Consider the following 12,907-nt stretch of genomic DNA (forward strand, 5'->3'; position numbering starts at 1 on the left):
CCTACGCTTTGGAGAAGAGAAAACTAAGCATATGCTTGCCTTGGGAGGAATTTTGGAGTAAAGGAGTGATATAATTGTCCTGGAATGCAAATTTCGCTCCTGACCCTTCCAAAGGGTCTAGAGCGAAATCCTCAAAAACTCCATTTTTCTCCAATTTTGCATCAAGCTTGATGTTGGTTGAGATTAAAGGGATCCTTAGACATGCATTTGAGCAAGTTGTGAAGATTTTGTCCTAAAATGCAAATTTCGCTCTTGACCCTTCCAGAGGGTCCAGGCCGAAATCCTTTGAAACTCCTATTTTTCACCTTGTTTGAGCTAGGCCTAAGATTATGAAATGATGAAATGAGGTCTAAATTGGCCAGGGATGCAAATTTCGCTCTTGACCCTTCCAAAGGGTCCAGAGTGAAATTCTTATAGGGCTTGTCCCTGGGAAGGATTTGAGCAAGCTTCATTTTAATGTCTTCTTGTTTATGATTTAAGGTAGGAAATGCTATGTTAGAATGAATGTCCTTAATCATCTTATGGTTTGTTTTGCAGATGAAAGAAGACCAGGCCAGGACAAGGACGACCTCTTCCAGTCCATCATCATCAAGGACGTTCCACATGCAAAAAGGGAGGATTCAAGGTGCTTTGAAGCGTTGGAAGACCAGGGGTGTTCAAGGAGTTCAAGTTAGCCTCAAGGCCTCATTCTACCACAAGATGACAAAGAAAGGCTTTGCCAGCACTTCAAGGCAAGGTATGCTACCGAAGAAGGAAGACTTGACGATAAGAAAGCCTCATCAAGCACTTGGGAGTAAAAGAGGTACACCATTCATCAAATTGAGATAGAGAAGAGGATCAACCAAGCCACAAGCGTTAGACAAGGTGGCATCCCAGTCATCATTCTTCCAATCGGATTGGTCCACCTCAACGTGTCCAGATTCAATGTACCTGACTCATCGAGGACGGCACAAACTTCGAGGCACCTACCCCTGCTTCCTATTGGTCCTCACCCTTGGAATGTAATTTTCTAATTGGCTAAGGAAGTTTGTTGTAACAAACCCTAATTAGGGTTTCTATCTTGTAATCCTAGCCATCGGTTCTAACTCAATCAGAGCCGTCTGTTTGTAAAAGGCTCTCTATATAAAGTTTTGGCTCCTCATTTGTAAAAGTTAATACTGGGTGAATAATTAGAAATAGTGAATAGTCAGTTGATAGAATAGCAATTAGAGTAGATTAGGAGGACAAGGCAAGAAATTGTTGCCATTGATTGTAAATAAACTCCATTTTCATTGAAGTTATGGTGAAGTGTGTTGTTTCTTTGTGAAGTATCATTGAAAATTCAATGAATCATGCCGAAAAGGGGGTGAAAATGTTTTATTTAAAACTTATTTCCCCACATCTAGCGACTAGAGGATAAGTTATGTTTTTTTTTAATTAAATAAATAACAAGGTTTTTATTTTATTCCTCTTTTAATTTTAAGGTTACTTACTCTTACCAAGAATATTGTATAATATATTCATACATTCACATAATATATTAACATGATTAAACATGGGCCTAATGAGACATTTAAAATAATAATTAATTAAGAAATCCCTTAAAATATTATTAACAAGTTACCTCGAATGCAACAAAATCTAGGGTTATGAACCCTAAACTCTCTGCACGAACCATCTAGGTTTCCTGACGTAACGACTCTCAAGGTTTGACAAGGTCAAACATAAGTTTCCTTGGCTCAAGTTAGGGTTTTCAAACGGCATTAGTTCTTTCTTCTCTTTACCTCCCGACCTGATGATACTTTCCCTCCCTTCGCGGAGGGCGACAAACTCCTGCACACACTTGGCCCAGTTCAAACAATTAGTCTAAAATCTTGTCATAACTCTGACATTTCAAAAATATTATTAACATAAATAAAACATCTTAATTATCATCATGATAAATATCAAAACATCAATCTAATCGTTGTAAGTCCTCATTTCACCGTACTGACACAAATACAAATAAGGGCATCATTACTCAGTTAAAACATGAACACCTAGGGCATGTTCATTTAGTTACAACATGAAAAAACTAGGGCACGCTTAAACATCTCGCAAGTATAGCATAGATCAACTAGGGCACACATATAACATGGCATAAAGTAGCATAAAAATGTTTAGGGCAAAAATGGGATGTAACAAGCCTACTGTTGAGACCCTCCCTGGTTCTGCAAAACTTCTAGATATGACCAAGATAACCACAATCCTTCCAACCTGATGTTGGGTAACAAAGCTATCCCTCCTTGTAACCAGGGACACCGAGATTAGCTCCTCAAACCGAAACCACGATTTTGAGGAAAAATTGTCAAACCCTCCACTGCTTCAAAAAAACAGCCACAATTTTGTCAAAAAATCATCAAAAACTTTTGCAGATGAACATCGTTCACCCCAGTCTTTAGACATGTGGTGTCACAATTAAAACACTTTGTTGGTGATGCGGCCACCAAGGTTCAAAACCCTATTGGGCCATTGGGCTCGCAAGGCCCTATGCCTTCGTTGGATCATTGTGCTTGCGGATTTGAACAAGTGAAGTGTGGGGATGAGGTCCCTCGTTTGTGGCCTCACCAGTTCATAGCTTCGGGTCAAAAGGATTTCACATGGAGTCACAAGGCATGTTGTGCCAACGTCACCAGTCACGTCAAAAGTTTACCAGGCATAGTTTTAAAAAAAACATCGTTCGCCCCAACAACTCTAGGTGCGACCCAAGACAACTGCAAGAAACCACAATTTTTGTGAAAAAAATCATCAAATCATTGATGTTATGCTAAGATCACCCACAATTTTGCAAAAACAATTCAACAAACCATTAGTTTAGTGAAAAAAGGGTAAAACCGACGACCATGATTTTTAGGAAAATCATGCAAAACCCTGCCATGGTTTTTTGTGGTAAAAATCAAAAAGCCTTCCTCCATTGGATAAAAAACCCACGAACAAAAAAAAGGCAAACTTCATCGTGCGCTAAAACCCAAACACATTGCAAAGAACAAAACTGAAGAAACTTGTCTGCACCAAAACTCAAGCCAACAAAAACCCTCATCACAAGCGTGCAAAATGCAATGGATAAAATCTGCAAAAACCAAGCACAAAGAAAACTAAAGATCACGCAAAAAAAACAATACCCAAATCGTGGGAAAACTCAGATTCGCGTGGCAAAAAAAACAGAGATCCCAAAAGAAAAAAATAGACGCATTGCCTGAGAAAGCCCACATGATTCTGTTTGAACCCAATCCAACAACCTATCACGGGCTTAAAAAAACCATGAAAAAAGGTCACGATGCGATTTGCAGAGCCTTCGTCGCAAATGCAAAAGCCTGCGTCAAGCCCAACAGACAAACCCTCGCCTACTGCCAGAACAATATCACGATTTTTCGTCTGAAATAAGCAAAAACCTTCACATTCTTGAAAATGAAGAAACCCACCTGATTTCTCACTCATAGGCCCACGAATTTCACAATAAGATACCTTTGATCTTGGAGGTGAAAAAAATTCACAATTTCTGCAAAAAAAATAACTCTACGATTTCCTAAAAAAAAACCCTTGATTTTCCTTTGAGACTCGCACAATTTCTCCAAAAAGAGCCTTTGATTTTTATTAAAAAATCAAACAAAAACTTTTGATAAAATATTCATAAAAATTTTCCAGGAAAAACCCACAAATTTCAAAAACTTGGACCCTCTTGTGAGGGAGTTAGACCCAAACTAGCTCTAATACCATGGAATGATATTTCGATGTTGTATATTAATTACAAAGGAGAAGAAGGTTCCTTATATAGGGATTACATGAAAATCTTTCCATTATGGAAACGATCAAGAATAGAAACATGAAAGACAAAAAGGAAACTTCCTAAAACTAACTAAAGATGAAAGACATAAAAGGAAGTTTCTAAATACCAACTAAGTGACTAAGATAACCATTATATCAATATTACAATATTATTTTAATAACGTCCCCCCACCATCCTCAAATTCTGCCAATTTTGGGAAACATCCCAAGGAAATCCGACAAAAAGTAAGAAATGCCAGGAGACAACTAGCCATCCTTGAGACTCACAAGGAACATCTAGACGTCCCCTAACCATCCCGAAGACAGCTAGTCATCCCCTACAATCCAGCCACTTTTTGTTTCATTTAAAAAAAACATTGAAGATTGAAGATGCCCTTTACGATGACCCAACCAAATGTAGGAACACTTATCTAGGAATGTGGCTTTGACATGACATATAGTAAATACAAAAGCATACTTGAGCTTGCCAACCAACCTGCAAAAAGATTTCCCTATTGCATCCATAGTTTGTTGTTGAAGTCTCCCAAATCCCAATGGATGATGGAGTTACAATAAGGAACATGCTACAAGCTCGATCCATGGTATGGGGAATCCTTCATCTCAATTTGAACACTAAACACTAAATATTGAAGCTACTCGCTCTCTCCTTGCTCCTTGTCTTTCTACTGCTATAAACACTTGAAAGTTTGGTATTGTGAGCCAAGTAATTTTTTCTTTTATTGCAATTGTCTTAGCGCTCTTACTTTTTATATTGTAACTACCATGTTGTTTACCTTTCTTGTATTTAAGATCTAATTCTCACTACTCTACATACCATTTCTTATGAACAATTAATGTATAACAATATGATGATTGCCTTACTAAAGCTATCATATGAACTTTTGAAATTTTCTATATTTTTTTAATTTTCCTTATTTTTTAAATATTTGTCCCCTTCTCGTCCCCTAAAAAAGACCTCCCTCCAAACACTTGAAAGTTTGGTATTGTGAGCCAAGTAATTTTTTCTTTTATTGCAATTGTCTTAGCGCTCTTACTTTTTATATTGTAGCTACCATGTTGTTTACCTTTCTTGTATTTAAGATCTAATTCTCACTACTCTACATACCATTTCTTCTGAACAATTAACGTATATGATGATTGCCTTACTAAAGCTATCATATGAACATTTGAAATTTTCTATATTTTTAAAATTTTCCTTATTTTTTAAATATTCAGCCCCTTCTCGTCCCCTAAAAAAGACCTCCCGCCATCCCTGTACCCAAAACACGCCCCCTATCCCCTGCTATCTATGTTCTAGAAACATGGGGTAACATACAGAAAATGGCTTTTGTTGGGAAGAAAACCCTTTTGGTAGTTGAAAGGGTTGAACATGTTAATGAATGTGTCCTAGTGCTCTTCAAAATGACTATCACAACTACCACAACAACAGTGCCTTTGTGTGCTTGATAAATGCTTCTTTTCCCACTCAAAGTCCTACAAATCCCAAAAGAAATCCATTAGATCTAACAAAGAAATCAGAATTTACACACATTTAAAACGATTTGCAAGAGATCTGAATATATTTTGGCAATTCTAGACATTTTAAAACCCTCGGTAGAATTTTGAAGGTTCCAAGATCTTGCTAACCTCTAAAGCTTTACTTCATTTCACTTCAATGACATTGTGGCAAGTTATCAGACTTTAAAACTTGTCACCTTTACTTTGTCATGTAAACAAATTAGCAATTTGGTTAACTCTCAAACATTGTTGATGTTTCAAAGAGTTAGAGACCTTTATAACTTACCAGCAACCATTTTGGTCTACTTTGTTGTTTAGGGAATTAATCAGATTTCAAAGGTTTTGTGAACTAGCAAATCTCGAACAATGTCTTCTTAGAGATTTAGAGGTTAGACGAACTTAAGAACCTCTAACATTGGCTTGTCAGCCTATTGGAGAGTTGAGAACCTCATAACTTGTCTACACAACCCTTCAAAGCCCAAAAGATAACTAAATGAGAAGTGTCGAAGCTCAAGAGTTAGGAGTTCACCATGACTCGTGCCCAAAGGGAAGCCTCACAAAGGATGACCGAAGCTTTGATCCCAAATGAAGTATAGGAACAAAGTGTCAGGGTTCAAAGATCAAGAATTGTGAGTACTTCATAATCTATGCTTAAAGTAGACAGACAAAGGTATCTCTGCAACTCTGACTCTGAAAGCATATGTAAGGAAAAGCATGAAGAGTCAAGGATCAAGGATATTTCATAACTCTTATCTCAAAGTATACATATAAAGATAATTCTAAACCCATAACCGAAAAATAATACAATGCAAAATGTTGAAGTTCGGGAGTCAGAAATACCAAGGAAACCATGCCAAATGGGATGTGGGGAAACAAACAACCAAAACTCTAACCCTAAAAGATGGAATAGTGAAAAGGATTGGGAGTCAAGGCTCAAGAAGGACTCTTAACACCTAAACAAAGGCTGCAAAGGAAACTCTCTCTGCAAGTCTGACTTTGAAAAGATAGATAAGGCAAACCACCAAGAGTTGGGGATTAGGAATACTTCATATTACATCCCAAAAGTATCATTGGGCATTCTCGCATCTCTGACTCCAAAAAACATATTGATATAAAAGATCAAGAATCAAGTATCAGGGATATTAAGGAAATAATACCACGAGGCAAACAAATAAGGATTGGCCTGAAACTACAACTTTGAAAGATAATATGAAGGTAAGCACCAAAAGTATCAAGTCAAGGATTGTAAAAACTCACTAAAAACAAAAGAACTCATACTCAAAGTATTCAAATAACAATAGGTCCAAACCCACAAACTCAAGAGAGGTAAAACAATTAAAATATGGAAGTCAAGATCAAAGAAATGGTATGCCTAGATCAGAAATGGTCCAAACAGAAAACTCTCAATGGCCAAGGGGAGGAACAAGAGATACTAGGGAAACAAGACCAAAACAAAGCGAAAAAACAAAGGGTGGTCCACACTTTTCCAAAAGCAAAATGAGGCATGTGTGCAAAGCACAACAATGTCTAGTAATGTTTCAAACCCACAAAAATTAAAAAAACAAAAGAAATTGAAACAACTACTCTACCACAAGTGACACTTCAGATTTAATTGATTAGGCTGAATGGTGTCAAAATGTGACGGTAAAATCCTGCTTGCGGAGCTTGGTTAAGAGTGTCATGCCTTGCCAGGGAACCTGGTAGAACAAGAACAAAAGTTCCAAAATATGCTACAGTTTTTTTTAATATAACATACATCTACCACTTCTAGAAAGTAAACATACTTAATGCCCTTACAGGTTCCCTTTAATGTTCATCAACATAATTGAAAGATAATAACAGCTTAACAAATAACATAATGTGCATAAAATAAACATACAATGATCTTCTTAATTTTGAGCATGATATAATATTTCACAACACATTAACTTTACTATCCATTTGATACGCTACAAAGCTTTTATCATTTCATTTGAGACCAAAGTAAAAGTACATAACAATCCTATTTCCCATAATCCCATTCCCACTATAGAATGAATAACTATCCTTTGCATCAGTTTCCCCTTGATTATTATTTACAACATCCATGCAATTAATACTTTTCATTTGATAACAACATATATAATCATGCAATTGTAGTTTCTATTAATGCCCTCTACTCAATTTTCATAACAATACAATAAGATCATAAAGAGATAGGATAGGAAGGGTAACATAACTTTTAAAAACATTGTTTCAAATACAAAGTAATCATCCCTTATCATAGTTCCTATAATCTACCCTCCCTTGTACAATGCTTTTCATAAAATTACATGTTCATTATAAGGCCATTCATGGCTTACAAATAATCTTTACAATATTTGAATGTACTAGTTCAAAAGCAAGGTCTTCAACATCTTCAACCAAGGATCAAGAAGCATCATCAAAAGAGATCACGAACACACCTCGAAAAATATTTACCAACATAGAGTGCAGAAAGAAAACTATATATCGTATTGATGATTTTGGTGAGCATAGAGTGATAGTAGGTATTCAGCGACCCATATCTCTCCGTATGATATCTGCAATGCAACTCAAGCGATGCATGCGAAAGGGATGTCAACTTTTTGCAGTCTCAGTTAATGATCTTGATGAAGAGGAAAGTAAGGAAGTAACACTTGATCACCCCTTGCTTCAAGAGTTTGCTGATGTATTTCCTAAGGAAATCCCAAGAATGCCCCCAAAAAGGGATATTGATTTTCGTATAGAATTGGTACCGGGAGCGGAACCCATCTCCAAGGCTCCATATCGCATGACTACTCAGGAACTAAGTGAGTTAAAGTTACAATTAGAGGAACTATTGGAAAAGGGTTTTATCAGGCCTAGTGTATCACCATGGGGTGCTCCAATGATTTTTTTAAGAAGAAGGATGGTTCTCTCAGGCTTTGTATTGATTATCGACAACTCAATAAAGTTACCATTAAGAATCGATACCCACTACCCTGTATTGATGACTTGTTTGATTAGATGAAAGGGGCAAAGGTATTTTCCAAAATTGACCTTAAGTCAAGATACCACCAGCTAAGGATCCTCGAGGCCAACATCTATCATACAGTCTTCCATACTCGATATGGCCACTATGGATTCACTGTGGTGCCTTTCGGTCTAACTAATGCTCCTTCAGTATTCATGAGCCTTATGAATGGAGTATTCAAAACTTACTTGGATAAGTTTGTGATAGTTTTCTTAGATGATATACTGGTGTACTCAAAAACAGTGGAAGAGCATGAACAACATCTACTCTAAGTGTTACAATGCCTACGAGAGAATCAGTTATATGCTAATGTTGAGAAATGTGAGTCCTTTCAAACTGAAGTTAAGTATCTTGGTCACGTTATCTCAAGGGAAGGAATATATGTGGACCCAACAAAGATTCAAGTCATAGTAGAATGGCCAACACCCGCTAATGTCTCAGAAGTTCGCAGTTTCATGGGCCTAGCCAGCTATTATCGACGTTTTGTTATGGATTTTTCCAAGATAGCTCATCCTATCACTTCCTTACAGAGGAAGGGGAAGAAGTTTATTTGGACCAAAAAAAGTGAAGAAGCTTTTCAATGTTTAAAGGAGAAGCTAACCAATGCTCCCATTTTGGCAATACCTGACCCCTCAAAAGATTTTATGGTCTGCACAAACGCTTCCTTGGAAGGCATAGGGGCAGTGTTAACGCAGGAAGGTAGAATTATTGCTTATGAGTCTAGGAAGTTGAAAGACCGTGAACTCAACTATCCTACTCATGATTTAGAGTTAGCGGTTGTAGTTCATGCCTTGAACCAATGGATACATTTCTTGTTTGGACATCGATTTGAACTCCATACAGATCACTACAGCCTTCAGTATATATTTACTCAGCCTAATCTCAATGCCAGGCAGCGCAGGTGGATGGAATTTTTGTGTGAATATGATTTTGAAGTAAAATACATTCAAGGAAAAGAAAATATAGTTGCGGATGCCTTGAGCCGTAGGAGGCATGAGATATCAACGGTAATAGTTCAAGTTGATTTGAGGAGTAAGATACTCAATGCACTCCCATCAGATGACTGGTATCAAGGGGTCTGATCAGAGATTGCTTCACGCAGAACGCTAGAAGGCAGATATACTGGATATTCAATGGATATTGATGGTCTTCTTAGTTGTATGGGACGTATTTATGTTCCACCCTCCGATGGACTTCGAAGGTTAATTTTAGTGAAAGCCCATCGTGCACATTACTCGGCACATCCTGGTGTCAAGAAGATGCATGCAGATTTGAGGCAGCTTTACTATTGGGCAGGAATGAGGAGAGACATAGCAAACTTTGTATCTTGTTGCCTTGAGTATCAAAGGGTGAAGGCAGCACTAGCATCCAGCAGGATATTTACAGTCCCATGCAGTTCCAGAATGGAAATGGGACATCATTTCTATGGATTTCATAGTTGGCTTGCCTACATCTTCGCGACATCATGATGCCATTATGGTTACCGTTGATCGGTTGACTAAGGTCGCTCATTTTTCTCCTCTTAGATCTTCAGTAGCACAGATTTTTGTCAGAGACATTGTTAGATTACATGGAATTCCATGTAAGATTATTTCAGATCGGGATCCAGTGTTCACTTCGGCTTTTTGGACAGCCTTGCAACATGATTCAGGGACTCAGCTAAACTATAGTATTGCTTACCATCCTGAGACCAATGGTCAGACAGAGCGAGTTAATCAGATTTTGGAGGACATGTTGAGGATGTATGTGATGGATCGACAGTCCGCTTGGGAGGATTACTTGTATCTAGTCAAGTTTGCATATAACAATGGGTATCACAGTTCCATCAGCATGTCACCATATCAGGCCTTGTATGGTAGACCTTGTCGCACACCCTTGAGTTGGGATAGATTCGATGATAGGACACTTCTTGGATCATAAATGTTACAGGATATGGAAGTACAGGTTCAGGGTATCAAAGAACATTTAGCAACCGCACAAGATAGACAAAAGAAGTGTGCAGATGCTCATAGGGTTGATAGGCAATTCGTAGTTGGTGATAGGGTATTTTTGAGGGTCTGCCCTCGTAAGAGCCCAATTCATTATGGAAAAGGTTCTAAGCTGGCACCTAGATTTGTAGGCCCATTTGAGATCCTAGAGAGGATAGGACCAGTTGCTTATCGACTCGCCATGCCGCCTAGCCTTGCACATATTCATGACGTATTTCATGTTTTTGTTCTTAGAAAATATATTCCAGATTTGACACATGTATTGGATTGGACTTCTTTACAGGTCGTGGACGAGCGGCTGGCTTTGGAGCCAGTACGTATACTACAGCAGCGGACCCTGACCCTCAGAGGTCGCACCATAGAGCAAGCAAGGGTCCAATGGGACCCAGATGATGAAACTTCAGCTACATGGGAGGATTTTGCAGACTTAGAGCTGCTTACCCCTATTTGTTTATAGGCTTCCAGGAGTAAGCCTAGTTCTAGGGGGGGAGGATGTAATACCCACCCTAGCGACTTTTCTTGGCATGGACATTATTTGTTATATTTGGTAATATTGGACTCTATATTTCCTTGTTAGAGTAGATGATGAGACATATTTAGTTATATTTGCACCTTTATGGTTCAGTATGTTATCTGATGCATTAGTGAGTTGAGAGTTTCATTGGTTTATGTACATGATTTCATTATGATAATCTTTTCATATGGCTGCTATATTATATGTTTATTATCTCGAGCTAACAATGCTAACCCAGTCATGCTTGGAATAGATTATTATATGAGATATATGTAGGATGAGGGGAGGTAGTCGTAGTTACTCTACGGAGACCCACACGATGCCGCACTCCCCCTCCTTATTTGTCATTTGTATATGGATATATATTTCTATTGTTTTGGTGATGCAGGATTGCAGGTACTAGGCATCGACTCCACCTGGCTACACAGGTCTGAGCGTGCCTCTAAATCCTCGAATGTTGTTGTTGCGGAGATCACAATTAAACCTATTGGACGTAGGTCTCCCGTTTAGGAAGATCACCCTATCTTGGGGGTTGGGCAATGTCATGTTTATGATGGGTATTGATTTGAGTATTTTGATTGGTTTTGATTTATGTTGTTCGTAATGATTTTTATATAGTGTTTGATTATTTCTTTGATAGGATACCTACACATTAAATGATTTAAGTGGCTTATGTTATGTTGCATTAAAAAGATGAAACAAAAGTAATATAGATGTATTATGTTATATTTATGAACATATATATATATATATATATATATATTCGCATATATGGGTACACACATATATGCCTACACACACACACACACACACACATATATATATATATATTGTGTGTGTATGTATAATATAAGATTTGTTTTTATTAATTCTATATATTAAAAAAAAGATAAAATAAAAAGATCGAGGTTTAAAATAGTGTTATCATAGTCAATGAGTTTTCAACCTATGACTTCTCTTGTATGAGTCTTGATAGTTACCATTGAGCTATATGTGTTATTTGTTTAGCTATCTAGTATTTAGTATACATATTTCCGTGGGGTATCTATTAAATTTTAAATAAACTATTATAGTTAGTGTTAATAAATAATACCAACCATAGAGGTTGGAACGGTTGCTTCCCATAAAACAACCTCTCCAACTATACAAGTTGGTATTATTTATTGAAGTTTGTATTTTGGAGGAAGGGGTTGGTATTTTCCGGGAAGATAATTCAGAAGAAATTTGAAGGTTTAGGAGCAGGAAGACTGAAATATATTTGAAAAAATAGTATAATGATTTATATTTAATTTGAAATAATTTTTAGCCTCAACCAAAGATTATAATAAAAGTTTAAATAATTTTTCTTAAAACTATTTAAAACCCTCTTTGATAGAGTTGTGTAAAAGAGTTTGTTCATGAATTCATTTTAAACCATTAAAAGATGAAATATTTTGGATTATTATAATATTTGGAGTTATCTTTCATATCCATTTATTTTAGAATCATTTGGTTTTAGTTTGAGGAAGATATTTGATGCCCTAGTGACACAAACAATGAATTTTTTTGAATTTTTATTGACAAAAAACTTAGTCTTGGTACAGGGAACTTAACTTTCAAACGAACCGTTGGATTTCCCTACATTTTGGATATGTTTTAGTACACCTAGATTTCTGAGTTTTCATTGAAGCGATTTGAAAAATATTATCTGTAATGAAAGTTATGAATAACAGAATCAGAACTATCAAAACTGGGACAATCATAAGAATGGAAATCTTGTTTGTTGGGTTGATACTTGACACTTGAAGAATAGTTGTTGGTTGAGATATGGCATTTAATTATAGATGTATTTTTATATTTGAATCACTACAGATCATAAATAATTTTATATATAAAAAAAATAAAAATAAAAATAAATACAAGAGTCATTACTCCCCAACATGACACTCATTTTCTCCAAATTGAATTTCCCAACCAAAGCATATCCCTTACACAAACAAGGAAAGAAACAGAAGAAATTATTTCTAGAATAATATACAGATTTTTTAAATTTAAATTTTCATCTAATATTCATTTAAATTATGCAAGCATAACATACAACACAAAAATCAC

The 12,907-nt window shown here is 36.6% G+C and overlaps 1 protein-coding gene across 4 annotated transcripts in view; it reads right to left on the reverse strand.

The window, feature by feature from the left end:
- Positions 1–12,907, reverse strand: part of LOC131029041 (serotonin N-acetyltransferase 2, chloroplastic) — a 153,264-nt gene that overhangs the window by 11,859 nt on the left and 128,498 nt on the right. The window lies entirely within an intron of this gene.

This window comes from Cryptomeria japonica, chromosome 2 (assembly GCF_030272615.1).
Source record: "Cryptomeria japonica chromosome 2, Sugi_1.0, whole genome shotgun sequence".
In the NCBI taxonomy this organism is placed as follows: domain Eukaryota; kingdom Viridiplantae; phylum Streptophyta; class Pinopsida; order Cupressales; family Cupressaceae; genus Cryptomeria; species Cryptomeria japonica.